The sequence below is a fragment of the Alligator mississippiensis genome, chromosome 1 (genome assembly GCF_030867095.1).
Source record: "Alligator mississippiensis isolate rAllMis1 chromosome 1, rAllMis1, whole genome shotgun sequence".
Classification (NCBI taxonomy): Eukaryota; Metazoa; Chordata; order Crocodylia; family Alligatoridae; genus Alligator; species Alligator mississippiensis.
The window spans coordinates 475752698-475769091 of NC_081824.1; the positions used below are offsets into that span (position 1 = coordinate 475752698).

At 48.1% G+C, this 16394-nt stretch overlaps 1 long non-coding RNA gene across 1 annotated transcript; it reads right to left on the reverse strand.

The window, feature by feature from the left end:
• Window positions 1-8612: 8612 nt before the first annotated feature.
• On the reverse strand, window positions 8613-10177 carry LOC132250313 (uncharacterized). Its single transcript, XR_009461990.1, has 2 exons — window positions 9634-10177; window positions 8613-9172 (listed from the first exon to the last, which is right to left on the reverse strand). It is a non-coding gene; the product is annotated as an uncharacterized LOC132250313 (long non-coding RNA).
• Window positions 10178-16394: the final 6217 nt, after the last annotated feature.

Consider the following 16394-nt stretch of genomic DNA (forward strand, 5'->3'; position numbering starts at 1 on the left):
CGGTTGTTCAATAGTAGAAAGGCTTTAATAACAAGACCGCAATCAAGCTTATCAAACCAAAGGACACAAAAAGACTCCTTCCCAAAATAAAAGGAGCTACTCCACAAAGTCCTAGTACATATTCAGCAGCAACAGTGTTCTCTCACCAATGCCGGCGAAGGAAGCTGGTCCAGTTGTGCAGCTTTCCCCACGCAGGATCCGGTGCTGGTTACGCTGGGTGCGATGTAGCAGTGATCTCTCTCTGCTTCTCCTGCAGCGCACACTTTGCTGGCAAATTCTGTTAGTTCTTATACAGTTTCATTGTATAACTTCAAAGCATTTTTCTTGATAGTTGCCCACTTAGAGTCCAGACAGACAGGGAGAAAAGGGCATTGATCATCATATCAGAACTAGTAATTGCTGGCTCCTGTTCTTGCATTGTCTAGGTGTAAAACTTGTGCATCCCTGCAGACCCTATAATTGTCGGTCTGAGCAGTTGGACAGGATACTTAGAGGTGTCACCAAACCTGTCGTGGGGTATCTGTATATCAACTGGGCACATTTGCAGTAGCTTGTACAGGTGAGGGTTTGTTGTTCAAACTCCAGACATACATTGAATGGTTCAGACATTTTGAACGCCCTACCCCTTAGGATGTTAGTTGGGAGAAGTGTTTGTCACATACAGGACATGTTTCTGTATCTTTTACAAGTTTCTCTTGAGATGCATATTTAGCCTTTTCTTCCCTGTAGCTGCTAGGTCAATTGAAATGCGTATGTAGCTTTCTTTTTGGGGGTTTAAACTTCATTGCAGAACAAGAAGGAAGTTTTTGTTACTTCCCCGCTTGCCATCTGACACCTCCAGGGAAGGAGTCCTACCTGACCAACACAGCAAAGAGCTACTTGGCACAGCTCACAAAGACACTCTCACGGCCCCAGAGGGACAGTCTTCCATCTCCAGCTCCCTCTGTGCAAAAATGAAGTTGATTTCCTACCTATAGGGACTCCTTACCATCTTGTACCACCTATACTTTCCCCAGAGCTTGACAAAGGGACTTTGATCCCAAAAGCTTGCAGAAAAGGACAATTTTCTTGTGATTCTCCAGTTGGTGTCATGAAAGGTATCATTTTGGAAGGAAGAGCTCTAGTTTTTTGTATGTTTATGTAGCTTTCTTGCCTTTACTGGCTTCTGAGACACGCGTACATGTGATGAGTGTGGCAGTTCTCTGTGCTCCTGGGATGGAGAGGGAGCTTTAAGTCTATTGCTGTCTTTGGGGGAGCCAGCAGGACCCTTTCCCATCAAAATAGTCATGCTCCTGCCTCCAGAAATCTTGTTGGAAGAGGTCGAGTGGCCTCAGCCAAAACGCTGGAGCAGCCCCCCCCAGAACAGACCTGGCAGCGTCCTGCCTTCTCTGTGCTCCCTGCGATGCCCACCCCGTCTCCCCGCCCCTTCCCGGCTGAACAGCACATCGCCTGCACCCTAGCGCCTCCAGCACTGCCCCCCGGACCAGTTTCCTCCTGTGTAACACACGGGCACAGAGCAGGCAGCCGCACTCCGGGCAGGGAAGGGATTTGTGTGACACCAATGACCTCTCGTGGCCTCTTCCGTGTGCAACGGGTGGGTCGTTTTTCTCTGAAGATGGACTGGAGCGGACAGGGCAACACGGGCCCGGACGGGACCTCCTGGCTCATGCCCACACCCTTGCCAGCACAGGCAATCCCACATATCATCCCATGCTCAAATCTGACAATCTGCTTCTTCAATCGAGTTGCTCCCTCCCACGGGGAACCTGCTCCAGAGCCTCCTGCTCCGATGGTTACAACCCTTCTTCTCAGCGTCAGCCTGTGTCTATGTGGGAACAAACAAGCAGCAGGAGGTCCTTTGAAAAAAACTAATTACCCGTCCCTCTTAGGAGAGGCAGCTCGGGGAATCATTCACTTATTGCATGAGGTAGAAAATTTAGCAGCCGAGAATAATGTTTTAAAATTGGTTATGAACCAGAGTAAAGTGAATGAAACAGAGGAGCATGGAGAGAAACCAAGTAAAATATCTGTGCAACCTACTGCACCCTCTCTAATTACTCCATCCACTCCACCCCCATATGCAGAAGTTACAGTAGAATTGGAAGAATTAAAAGCTGACTATGAGGTAGGAGAAGTAGCTAAAGCTAGAGCAGAGCCAATACTGGAGGCATGCCCTATAGTAACTACTAGTTGGAAACAACAAGGCACAAATCCTGCGATTAGGCAGAATATCTATAGAGAAAGGAACAGGGAGGAAATAGAGGATTTGGCTAGGAGAACAGCACGACGTACTAATGAAAATTGCTATGTGTGGCTAGGAAGGATTATAGAGGAAGAAACTGGAATAGGGACCCTATTAAGTTCAGAGGAGGCCCTTCCACTAATAAGAAATTCGGGATGGAGTAAGGGGGCAATTCTCACAAATACCATGAATATAATTCCGGGAGGCATGTATCCCATAACTTTAGCTGGATTAATTGCCACCAGAGTAAACAATCATTTGGGAGCTTTAAACTTTCCCCAAAATTTAGAAGGGGGTATGAATAACATCAGGTACTTAATATGGGGAATTAGTTTTGCCCATTGGACAGCACCCCCAAACACCCTATCGGCAGTACAACAGAGATTAAGGAATGATTGTTTGTTTATCACCACTCCTGAACAACTAATTTGCAACAGGATGTCGTTAGAGGTAGCAGCAAATGTTCTGAAAACTCCAGGAGTAAAAAAGCCTGGTTACTGCCGCTGGTGGGGCAGACACCCTGGGAAGTAGCTGATCAAATAGGAACCATAGTGCAGGAGGAAGAAATGAAGAAAAAGCCCAAATTAATAATATAGAACACCATGTGCACACTCCTTACCATCCATAATCTAATGGGGTTGTGGAGAGACACACTGGTATTTTGAAGACACAATTGAAAACAAATTTAAAATCAATTTCCTTTAAAAACTGGGATGCAGTATTGCATGTAACCTTAATTCAGTGCAATAATGATAATACTATGTGGTTGAAACACGAAAAGAAAGAGTTTCCAGTGTGGACATATAAGTATAAAAAAGATGATAAAATGTGGATACACTTACCCAAAGAAGAAAAAGTAACAAAAGGTGCAATCGATCAATTGGGGAAACATCCCAACACTTATTTTTGTTTAACTGAGGAAAATCAAACAATATTAGTACACCAAAGCTGGCTAACCTCACGAAGCTAGGCCTCACAAGGACCTAAGCAATCATTTAATTTTGTTACAGGTGTCAAGGATTGAAGTGGCAACAGTGGGAGATCAAGGATGAAAATGATCCCAGAGATGAAAACTGGATGTGGCTAACCAATGCAACATTATGCAGACCAGTACCTAGACCACCCAACATGATTCTGGGATATAATGCTGATGTATGGAATCTCACAATACCAGGTTATTCCCTTAAATGTCATATTCCTTGGGAAGGACCATGGAACCCCTCCAAATGATTAAATTCTCGTGATATAATTAATGGACCATATCCATATGGCATTAAATTAACAGAAGCAGGGATAAATGAAACTGAGTACTATCCAACACCATGGGGTTTTGTGAGAACACACCCAAAGACAGGTGTATTTGGGGTAAAATTAACTATTATCCCAGTAGGGTTATTTGAAAATGCTCCAGTAGATCCCTATGGTATCATCCAATGTAAGTGGAATAAACTTTTCTGGAAACCTAACACTGTCCAGAACAGTGGCCGGCTTACCACTAGCACTTGGTGTCGGACTATAGTACATACTAGAAAAGGGATATTACCTTATCTCTTAATTATAAGGGATCCACCGCACCAAGAACAAAGCACAATAGCCTGGCATTTAAAATCTCCTGAATATTCCCGCACTGCCATGCGCATTACATATAACATTAACTGCACGCAACCACAAAGAAAGCGCAGGTCAGTCTGGACAGACTGGGCACAGCAAAATCAAGATAAAGAATGGGAAGAAACAGTAAAACCTGAATTCATGTCACTTTTGGGATTTGCCACTACACATGTGACCATTACAAAAAACATTACACAAAGAATGCAAAATTTCTTAACATTAACTGAACAAAAAGAAAGTATCACTAATTCGAATATGAGGAAAATCCAAGCTAGATTACAGTTCATCACCTGTACACAATTTCATGAATCCAGCACCTTTGAACAACTTATTGTAACAAATTTAAAGAAAAAATTCACAGATGCTGGACATATACCTTATGTAGAATGTCATAGTTAAATAGCATAATTATTTAGTCACGAAAATCAGGGAAGTGTACAATGGCTTTGTTCAGTGAACCCACTAATGGGTTGGACAGTGCATACCCGCATTGGAGGAAAACATACAGGTACATTACCCACCGTGCGGTGTACCAAGCATAATTGCACACAAGTAAACACCAACCAAGTAAAATTAAATGATAAATGTTCTGAATTGGAAGCATGGAATCAAACCCATATTGTGCAATGTGCTGATTGCAAATGTAAAATCTACACTAAAACTGTTCAAGTAAACATATTAAACTATGATTATGCTTTTGACTTAACCCCCCAAGATGAAGCAACGCACTATTATGAAAGAGCAGAAATGGGATATGATATTCCTCAACTCGAGCCCTGTAAGCAAGAGGGTCAGTTCTGGAGAGATACAGGGGAAATAATGGAAATAAAATATAATATCCCTCAAGACTCACCCTGTGAGCCTGGAGCTCAGTTATGGAGAGACACATTTGCAAGGAAATGTGTGTGCATAATAGAGCCAAAAATTAATAATCTACACTCCAGTATGGAAGTAGTACTTTGGTCCAAAACAGGTATCCCATGGATCGCTGCAGATCATTGGAGCATGACTGAGGAGAATAAGGTGCATTCCCAACTATCTGCGTGGGACATTGACTTGCAGGAATTAAATTTAACTCATATATCGTTTAACTTGGAAACTGGACAATTAGTGATGTTGTCAAAGGACTATGGAGAACACATTACTTACCTGAAATTACTCAACGCCAGCAAGATCCTCAATGCACCATCTGCTTCGGTGTTAGAAGGACTAGCCACGATTGGAAATGCAGTGGGGAATGGTGTTAAATGTACTATACATGAAATAGGATCGATAGGACAACAAGTATGGAACACTATAAAGACTGTATTTTTGGGAAAATGGGTGATATATGTTATAACAAGCATCATAGGATTGTTTGGGTTAATCATTTTCGGAAAATTAATTTTGTGTATGTTGTCATGGAATCATCATAATAAGTTTGTAAGGCTTAGTAATGAAATATAATTGTAATCAAACTGCCTAATGGGCACGGGGGGATGTCATAGTGAATGAAATAGTTTGAATGTTTGTAAAGGTTGCCCATTAGCCAGTTTCAGGAAGAAGATAAGATTTATCTCCTTATCTAGTTCTTTGTTTTGGGACTACGTGCAAAAGGTCCTGACTTTGCTTCAAGTCTTAATTTAAATTTCATCTTTTAGAAATCTTTTACAAAGAGAGCAAATATCCTGAATTCCAAGAGATCAAACCCTGAGGCCTTTTGACCAGGTTGGTAAGAAAAGGGCATTTGCAGTGATATGGAAGTTTCCCAAAGGTAATTTAAAATGCTCAACAAGGCAAAAGAATCTGTTGAGTAAGATCCGAGCCCAAATTTGGGAGCAGTGATATATTGAGTAGGAGGAGCCCACTGACGGCAGCTCGCTCAATAAAAACGGTAACTTACTGTCCCAATTTGGAGGTGACTATACTTGTAGAACAACGAAGGAAAAATCGCAAGTATAGCCCAGGTCAGACTGATCACCTGAACTACCCTCTCCCTGAACACGAATCTCTTAGTTCACGCTGAAGCCGCGGAGCACCTGAAAGGGACTGAAGGAAGGGGACTTAGTCCTATCACTGCTGAAGCCAGCCTATTGAATTGTATTGCTGAGCCCATTTCATTGAACCGTACTACTGAGGCCAACCCATTAAATCGTACTACTGAGGGATGAAACCATATTTTGGTATTTGGCTTCTCGGAATTCTAGGATTGTAAGTATATTATGAAAAATAATAGTATTGATTCAAATTTAACTTTTAGTTGCAATTGTAGTTGTTTTTGTAACACTAATTCTTATAGTATTGTTTGGGAAGGAAGTGCATTTGGAGCATTGTTTCTGATATGTGTAATTATTCTGTTTATAATGTTTGTGGTGTTTCTTAAAGCTAAGCAGTGTTATATATGTAGCAAAGAGTTTTAAAATAAAAGTGTGTTGTATAAATTAAGTGTGTAATCATTGTGAAATCGTGCAATCAGTTAACTACTCCCCCAGCCAGTGCATCAAAACGAATCAGTAAATTGTGTGGGATTTTCTCTATTCCATAACCCACTAGAGACATCCTGGAATGCCTCCCTAACACCAGCAGGATAATGTCACCCTGACACTTGTAAGATAGCAAGAAGTTCAGAAAAAGGTCTCATTATAATGCTAAAAATCACACCCCTGGGCAGAGCAAAAGTATGTTAATGAAACATATATGTATGTAAATGAAATACATGGCTAAACCATAGGTATAGAGACATGCTCAGTAGAGAACGTCTTATGTCAGTGGCTTGTAACCAATCACTGAGCGATACACTTGCAAACATATGTATAAAAGGTACCCAAAGGTAGAAACCGGTGGTGCTTGCTTTGCAAAAGATTGCCAAGCACCCCTCTCTGCGCAGACTTGAAACAATAAAGATTAAGTTGGATCCTCCACCCCTGTGTGTTTATTGGCAAAAGCGCACCGGGCACGAACTCACACTGTCCTTTGGAGACAACACTGGCAGCGCCCAAGATCCCCCCAAACACCCCGAGATCGCTGCCACCCTGCTCTTACCGCCCCCACCAGCACCTCCCCGCCCCCGGGCACATGGGCTCTGCCTGACCTGCGACTAAAGCAAGAGAGAGGAAGAAAAGCAAAGCCCCGCACGAGAGGAGCCGGACCCCTGTCGCGGGACCCCCAGCCCGAGGCTGCCCCATCGGCCCCTGCCCAGCCTGGGGGGCGGGGGGGCAGGATGCAGACTTGGGTGTGCACGGGGAGCAGGCGGTGTTTGCACCGGTGGCGGGGGGCGGGGGTGTCGTTGCAGCACCCCTTCCCACCGGAGTGCCCGGGCCCGGGGAGGGCCGGGGCTGCAGCCCTGCTACCCCCACCCCCACCCCTATGGGGCCGAGCTGGGGCCGGCTCCCCTCTGCTCTTCCCGGGACCCCCGGGGGCTCCGGACCTTCCCCCCGCCGCCAGCCCAGCCTGCCCCAAGGCCGGGCGGGATCGTGTGCGTATGTGCGTGTTTGTATTTGCACGCACAAGTGTGAGCTTGCATGTGCCTGTGCGTGCATGCGTTTGTGCTTGCATGTCCTTGTCTGTCCATGCATGTGTTTGTGCATGCACACACGAGTGTGTGCTTGCATGTGTCTGTCTGCATTCGCGTGTATGCATCTGTCTGCGTACACGCGTGTACATGTCTCCATGCATGCATGTGTGCAGGCACATGTCTCCATGCATGCACGTGTGTGTGGTGTGTCTCTGTGCATGCATGCGTCTGCATGCATGAGTTTGTGCTTACGTGTGTCTGCTTGCATACATCTGTGTGAATGCATACGCGAGCATGTGTGCATGTGTTTGTGCATGCACATGTGTGCCTGCATGTGCCTGTGTGCGTACATTTATGTGCATGCGTGCCTGCATGCACATGTGCATGCCTGCATGCATGTGTCTGTGTGCATTCATGTGTGTGCATGTGTGCATGTGTGTGTGCATGTGCACCTGTGCATGCTTATGTGTGCATGCACAAGTCTGCATGCATGAGTGTGCTTGTAGGTTTCTGTATGCATGTGTATGTATCTATGTGCATGTGTCTGCGCACATCTGTGTGCATGTTTGTGCATGCGTGTGTTCTTGCATGTCTGTGTGTATATGCATGTCTGTGTGCATGTATCTGTGTGCATGTGTGTGTTCCTGCATGTGCCTGTGCATGCATGTGTGTATGTGCATGTCTGTGTGAATTCGTATGTACCTCTGTGTGCCTGTTCATGAGTCTGCATGTGTACATATCTGTGTTCATGTGTGTGCCTGCATGCATGTGTGCATGCATATGTGCATGTGTGTGTGCATGTGTGTATGTGTGTGCACATGTGTTTGTGCGTGTGCTCCTCTCTGCATGTGTACATGCCTGTCTGTGCATGTGTGTCTGTGTTCATAGCAGGGAGAGTGTATTTCTGTCTGCGTGTCCATGTGCAGAGAGTGAGTGTGTAGAGTGCATGCCTGCCTGCATGTGTCTGTCCACGTGTGTGCATGTGCACGCATGTGTTCATGGCATGGAGAGCGTGTTAATGTGTCCACGTGCAGAGCGAGTGAATAGAGTGCACACCCATCTCTCTCTGTGTGCGTGTGTCTGTGCGTGTGTGTGCCTGCATGTATGTGTGTGTGTTCATGGCAGGGAGAATATGCTTGTGCCTGCGTGCCAATCCCCATGCCTCAGCCCAGTCTGTCTGTCCACTGCAATCTCAGGGGTGTCCCTCCTGCCAGTACTGTGAAGCCCCACTCCTACCCCTTCAGAATAAAACCCACCACGAGCCACTTTTCCTTTATTATATTTTAATATAATCTTCTTGGGTGGAAGCAAAACAAGGCTCAAGTCATTCTCCAGACTGGGGGCAGGGAACCCAGCAATGGGACAAGGACAGCCCTCACTCCTGCCTAAAACAGACCGTTCCAGTACAACCCCCTCCCTCCCATTCATATAAATTAAGTCTCTCTCTCCTGGGAAAGCAGCAGGTGTAGAAGAACAGCTCTAAAAATATAACATGTCTTGCATTAGGCCCCCAAAACACATCTTCAAAGTTCAACCCGCAACCATGCCTGCGGCCCTGCCCCCTCTACACGGAGTCCTCTGGGTGTGGGTGCACGTGAAGCTGTGCAGGCAGGTCTCTGAGAGGGGATGGGCAGGTCCTCGAGGAGCCTCCCCACAGCAAGGTCACTCCCGGGGCCAGTTAATGCTGACCTGGCCCGAGGCCTCCAGCACCTCCCGCTTGCAGTCGAAGTCGCCGTTGATGTGGCTGATGGACTGCTCCTCCACCACCCAGAGCTGGCAGCTGGTCTGCGTGATCAGTCGTGCATCATGGCTCACGTTGATCACCGCTGCGAAGAGGAGACAGGAGGCAAAGCATGAGGGGGTGGGAGGCAAAGCAGAGGCCATTTCCATACTGAAGGAGAATGGAAAGACCCCATGTTTTCCCCATCAGCCACTGCCAGGTCAGGGCTGGGCAGTGAAGGGCACAACTGGGACCCAATGGGGACCCTGGCAGGAGGGCACTGCTTGTAGTATACAAACCCTCCCGTGGGACCCACGGGCCCACCCCCAGCCAAGTAACCCTTCTGCTTCCCTGCAGCCCCTTGACAGGAACCCCATCCATGCCAGCCTGGATCTGACCCATGCACCTATTACTACCTTCCTCTGCCTGACAGATGGGACCCATGAGGCCACCCCAGCCCAGTATCGCCATCCACCCTTCAATCCGATCCATGGGCCCAGTATTCCCCCAACCCCAGCCTCCTCTGACCAGGGAGTGGACACCTCCCACCGCGCTGCTTCCACTCACCTCCATGTACGTGCTGACAGCATCACCCAAGGGATCGATTGACTCAATGCACAGATGATTTGTGGGTTCATTCTGGGGAAGTGACAGATCCCCAAAAGAAGCCAGGAGTCCTGAGCCACAGAGCCTTCCTCCCACCCCCTTTCACCTACCTCCTTCCCTCAGCTAGAAACAGGACCCAGGAGTCCCCCCAAACCATGCCCCTCACTATGGCATGCTGGACAGCACTCCTTTCGAAGAGCCAGAGCAGGGCACAACCTGCAAGTCCTGGTCCTCACGCCTGCTCTGCTCTAACGCGCGTCCTTCCCAGAGCAGCGAACCCGACACAGCCCCGTTCCCATCCCCTGGGTCCATCAGCCTCCCTGCAGGTCAGCTCAGCAAACATCACACGGGCTGTCTGCCCCCCGGGTAGGAAAGAAAAGGGCCCTGAGATAAGTGGGGTGAAAGGAGCATCCAATCCCTCCTCCTTCCCCAAAATGCCAGGATCCAACTCCCCACCCACCTCCCTCCACTAACAGCAGCTCAAGGTCCTGTGCTCCCACCCAGGGCAAGGGCAATGCGCTCCCACCCAGGGCAAGTCTTCGCTCCCCGCCCCAGCTCTCCCTTGCATGGCCGAACCCACAGCGCTCCCAGGGCCACAGCTCCAGCCTCTCCCTGACTTCTTCCTCAGTGGCCAGCCCTCACTCCTGGATTCCCAGCCTGTCTCCCCTTTGCCTCAGCCCTCACATCCTGATCAGCCCCCTGCACCCTCAGGCCCTAGCTCCTCCATACTCACCCTCTCCCCCCTGCCTGGAAGCCCCAGCCCCACACCTGACAGCCTGCAGATCTGCATGGTGAGGGCATGGCTCTCAAGGCTGAAGCGCCCCAGGCACTTGTGAGCATCCTGGTAGGGCAGGTGGATTTGTTTCAGCCACGTTCTCCTCCAAATCGGACGTGGTGATCTGGTGCAGAATGACACTAATTCTACAAGGCCGTGAAGTAATGTATCTTGTAGCATTTCATTTTGAGCAAGATAACGGAGAATACCAAAGAGCAGCGGTTCCCCTACTGTAACGCACTTTTTTGATAGTAAAAGGTCTCTCTCTGAAGTACTCTATTGCTCATATATGACAGTGGATTTACATGATTCTGCTTATACAAGTTTAACTTATTACACATTTATAGCTAGACAGTGTCAAAAAATCCTGAGTCTTACAGTAGAATAGGGTAAGTCCTACCTGGATCTTGTCCGTCGTCAGGTATGAAAGGCCAGCTTCTTCTTCCTCTTCACCCTCCCCAAATCTGAACCTCCATCATTTTCATCTTCTTTGTACTCTCCTGGTGGACCAGCTTCTTCTTCATCTGCTTCATCCTCCTCATCCATCCTTCTGAAAGGCAGGTAAATTAATTCCTTACAGCTTTGCTTAAACCTCAAAGGCTTGTTTGTAAACTCATCTTAAATGAGCTTCTGAAATCTGACTCAATTCAGCTACAAAACCTTCTCCAGAAATCTTAAAAAAAAGACAGGACAAGTAACATCCCGCTTTTTCCTCTTTCTATAGGAAGAGAAAACACAGAACTGAATGTGCCACGGCATCGAATATGAGATGATGGGTATGGAAAAAAAAAAAAAAGCTTTTGGTACCAGCAATAAAATAACTGCTTTTATGTAGTTATATCTCAGTGTAAAGGTGTGTACTCACGTTTTCCTAAGTGCCGCTCTCCTTTAACCGTGCACAGCATCCATGACTACTTTCTTTGCAAGTGCATTGCCCCCCACCCCGCATTACCCAATAGGAGCAGTATGTGATACTGCCCTTCACCTGACACACGGAGCTGATTTGTGCTCCAGCAGTTCCACAGTTACGTTAGTCTCAATTTTGTATTTAGATACAGACTGAATGGCATAACTAATGACTGCACGTTTAGAGACGTCACCCTCATCATCTTCATCTTCTGAGTTGGGGGCCTCATTACCTTCCTGATCAAATCAATCTAGGTAGGTGATGTCCTGAAGCAGCTCAAAAATCCTTTCCCTGTAATTCTTCAGGTTTGTGATGGCACAGCTGAAGAAGTCCAGGTCTTCAAGTTTTTAAGATTTTGCTGAAAATGAATTAAAATTGCTCACTGAGATGAAATAACTACTTGGTATGTCCAAGTACTGCAGTGCTGCCTCCTAAACGTCACTGACTTTGCTGGCTATCTCCCACCACCTCTTCTCCGTTGCTGTTTCCCATTGTACAGAGCTCATGTAAGAAGTCTTCGTGTTGACAGTCAACATCCCTTCCCCAGAAGATCAGACACTCTCTCTATACTTCCTTTGAAACAGGTTTGACCCACTTTCCATCCCATTGAAATGTGTGTCTTTGCTTCTGGATGCCCCAAAAGTACATGTGTCTTCAGAAATACGATCCTATAATCACCCAGGGACATGCAAAGCTCTCCCATTCTCTGAGGTCGGCACAGCCAACTGTCCCAGCGCCGCCTGCCATGCCTGGTGCACAGACAGCTTTCCATGGCCTGAATGGGGCAGCTGTGGATGTGACGATAGAGGTAATCCTGCTTAGACTAGATCTGGGTTCTGCAGTCCATTGTAGTCACGAGTCAGCCTGTGTGAGTAGGAAGCTTTGGAGCCGCCTCGGAGACCCGGCCATAGGGTATAATGGGGAATGAATGAAATATCGAGAGCTTTGTTGTTTTTTTGTCTGATTTGGGTGAAACTTGCAGGGGTGGTAGCCCCTGTTGAGAGCATGAAGCCTGCCAAGTTTCAAGAAGATCGGTGCAGGGGCTCGGGGGAACTGCACCCCACATTCTTGAAAGCAAAACTCACGTCACGTGTATGTGTTACGCCACAGCGGGGTGAAAACTGCAGGGGCGGTAGCCTTGCCGAGGCCATGAAACCTGCCAAGCTTCAAGACGATTGGTGCAGGGTTTTGGGGGAACTGCACCTCGAGCTGCTGACAGGCAAAACTCGTGACATAGATGACCGTGTGTGTTAAGGTGCAGCGGGCTGAAAACTGCAGCGATGGTGGCCCCTGCTGCGGCCACGAGGTCTGCCAGCTGCCGAGGGGATCGGCGCAGGGCTTCTGGGCTCGGGGGCCTGCACCTCTGGCTGCTGACAGGCAAAACTCGTGACATGAGTGCTCGTGCAACTGTGTCTGTTTTGAGGCGTGGGACCTGGGATCACCGCAGGCCTGGCTGCTACCAGTTACCAATTAATCATGATTCCCTCAGGGACCAGCTCAATACACAGCACCAAGAACAATCCACTGCCCCAAGACAGACGCCGTCAGTGCACTTAACAAAAGATGAAGCCTCTTCAGACAATCTACAGGAAAACCGGTCTCAGTTCTGCGCATCTCCATTTGATTTTGTAAGCATGAGTGCCTTGAGGCTGGCCACAACCAAAATGGCTCAGGATTAAAAAGTTAAGAGAAGATGTGAAGATGCCGTTTCATAGACACCTTGTTGTAAAAGGAAGAGGATTGGAAAAAAAGAAAATAAAACCCCATAATTTCAAGCTGGCTCCTACATGTCTGGTTATTCCTTAAAACTTGATGTTTTTCCTGGTTGTTAATCCATTTCTTGAGACGTTCCAAACCAGATAACCCCTGGTCACTGAGAAAGGTCATTCATTTAAATTGAAACTGTTATATAATAGGATTTTCCCTGTCACTTATGGCTTGGGACCCTCTTGATTTACACAATTCAAAGAATGCTTTGAAGAGGCTGGACTAAGGGGATAAGAAAGCTGTAAAGCAGCAAACAGGGTGCTTCAAGAGAGAAAAATCTCTCTGACATCACCCGCTGTTGTTCCCAAGAAGCTGGCAGAAACAGATCCTCTCCCTTCAAGGATCGTGCTGGGAACTTTGCTTGTCATCAGATCACCCGAGTGCCTGGGAACAGTGACACCCCAGCTCTCGCTCTCTCTTTCTCTCTTTTTCTTTTTGTCTCTAGGCATAGCTTTCTGAACCTAAATTGTATTAGTTAAGCTTCAGCTAAATTTCCCCAAATACTCAATTAAACCAGGGGAATATTGTAATTGTTTTGTTTTCCCTTGCATGTCTCTTACTACTAGTACCATTATAAATTGCATATGCTTCGCAACAAATAACTTTTATAGTCAAACTGGAGGTAACTGGGTGTATTTTTCCTTCTCTACTTCCCTTCCCCACTTGCTCTGCAGCAACGCTTCTTTTACCTAAGCCAAAGACCCCTGTGAAGCCCCGAAATACTGTGGGGTTCGCTCATCAAGAGGCTCCCACTACTAGGACAGCTAGGGCAAAAGATTGGGATGTGCTGAGTTTGAGACACATAAGGGGATCAGCTTGCATAGGCTGATTGGCCCACTTTGGCTCAGGCGTGCCCTAATGAACTGAAAGCTGGCCCGTGAGGGTGTCAGCTGGACACCCAGCCGCATTCAGAGGGATTCTGTTCACTGAGTGCTGGTGTCTGACTGCAGTGTAGTGTTACTTTAATGAACTGATTCCTGGCACATGAAGGTGTCAGCCTGTACATGCTGATCAACCCGGCCAGGTCAGGCGTGTCATGTGAGTGTGTGTGTATGTGTGTGTGTGTGTGTGCGTGTGCATTTGACTGATTTAGTGGCTGGTGTGTGTGTGTGTGTGTGTGTGTGTGCGCGCGCACGCGCACATTTGACTGATTTAGTGGCTGGAGGAACCCAGCCCTACTGAAACGGAGTCCTGCAAGATAGCTCCATTGTGGGTGAGGTCTTGCAGAAGGCAGAGATACAGCTCCGTACAGAAACACAGGTAACACAAGCAGCACACTGATAGAATTGCAAAGACCCTAGAAATGTACCCCTAATAAATGAGCACACCCCAAAGTGACAGGCAAATCTGGTAACAGCTGGGATCATGGCTGGAAATCCATTTTGGGCCACCCCACACCATCTGGGCCAGGCAAGACACTGGTCATCAATTCAGTCTGTAATCTCAGCCCAAATACCGGGTCCTTAGGCAAGCGTGTATACTTAGTACCATGGGAATGGGGGGCTGTTAGTTGGCAGCCTGGTATGAAGAAACCACGCTCTGGTCCGGGCCAGACTGGTCAGTGGTGTCCGGGAGAGTCCCCCGGTGCCATAGAGGCATGGTGTGGGGTGGCCCAAGAAGGATTTCCATCTCTAATCCCAGCCCACAAGAAATTCCTTCTTTGAGCCTGTCTACTTGGTACAGTGGGGATGGGGGAACTGGCCCAAACAGTATTTGCAGCCATAACCCCAGTCCAAAACCAGGTCCTTATTTGGGTCCATGTACTTAGTACCATGGGCACGGGGGGCTGGCAGTTGGCAGCTTGGCACACAAAAACTGCACTTTGGGCCAGGCAAGACTCTGGTTGTGGGGTGTGGGATAGTATCCAGTGCCACAGAGGCATGGTGTGGGGTGGTCCAAAGAGGATTTCCTGTCGTCAACCCAGCCCAAAACCCAGTTCCTTATTCAAGCCCATATACTTAGGACAGTATTTGTGGGGGCTGCCAGTTCATGGCCTGGCACAACCAAACCGTGTCTTCAGACTAGCATGTCTTCAGTCAAAAAGGAGAGAAAGGGAATGTAGCTCAGTGGTAGAGTGCGTGCTTTGCATGTATGAGGTCCTGGGTTCAATCCCCACCATCTCCACTTTTCATGGGGCAGCAGGGCAGGCCCTACAGAGACAGGTTAGAAGGTCTCAACCTATTCAGCCTCCACAAGAGAAGACTGAGAGGGGATCTGGTGGCAGTTTACAAACTCCCCAGGGGGGACTGGAGAGAACTGGGGGAAGCTCTGTTCCCCCCAGGGTTACTAGGAATAACACCCTCCAATTGTTAGAGAAAATGCTCAGGCTGGACACCAGGAAACATTACTTTACACTGAGGGCTGCCAGGCTCTGCAATGGGCTCCCAAGGGAGGTGGTGCTCTCCTACCTTGGGTGTCTTCAAGAGGAGGCTGGGCAGATATTTGGCTGGGGTGACATGATCCTGGCACCCATTCCTGCCTGAGGGAGGGAGTCAGACCTGATGAGCTGTTTGGGTCCCTTCCACCCCCAAGTACTATGATACTATGACTCCGGTCAGAGATGACCAGGAGAGTCCCCTGGTGCAACAGGGACATGCTGTGAGGTGGCCCAAAACAGATTTCCAACCATAATCCCAGCCCAAGATCCACTTCCTTACTCAAACCCACATACTTAGTACCGTGGCTGGGGGGAGCTGTCCGTTGGCATCCTGGCAGGGCCAAACCACGAGTTGGGCCAGGCAAGCTGTGGTCAGGGATGTCCAGGGGAGTCCACTGGTACCACAGAGTGACAGCGTGGGGTGGCCCAACAGGCATTTCCATCTCTGATCGCAGCCCAAATCCCAGTTCTTTATTCAGGCCCCTGTAGTTGGTGGCGTCTGGGCGGACGATCAGCTGGCAGCCTGGCACAGCCAAACCGTTTCCTGGGACGGGCAGGACTCTGCAGAGATAACCAGGAGAGTCCCACGTGCCACAGAGGCATGGCGTGGGCTGGCCCAAGAAGGATTTCTAGCTGTGATCCCAGCCCTAAATCCAGGTCCTTATGTGGGTCCATATACTCAGCACAGAAGCTGGCACGCTGTCGGTTCGCAGTCTATCACGGGCAAGCCGCGTTCTGGGTCGGGCAAGACGGGTGAGAGACGTCCAGCAGAGTCCCCAATGGCACACAGGTCTGTCGTGGGGTGGCCCAAGAAGGATTTCTGGCTATAATCCCAGCCCAAAAACTAGTTCCTAACTCACGCCCATATGCTTAGTACAGGGGCTGGGGGTGTCGGC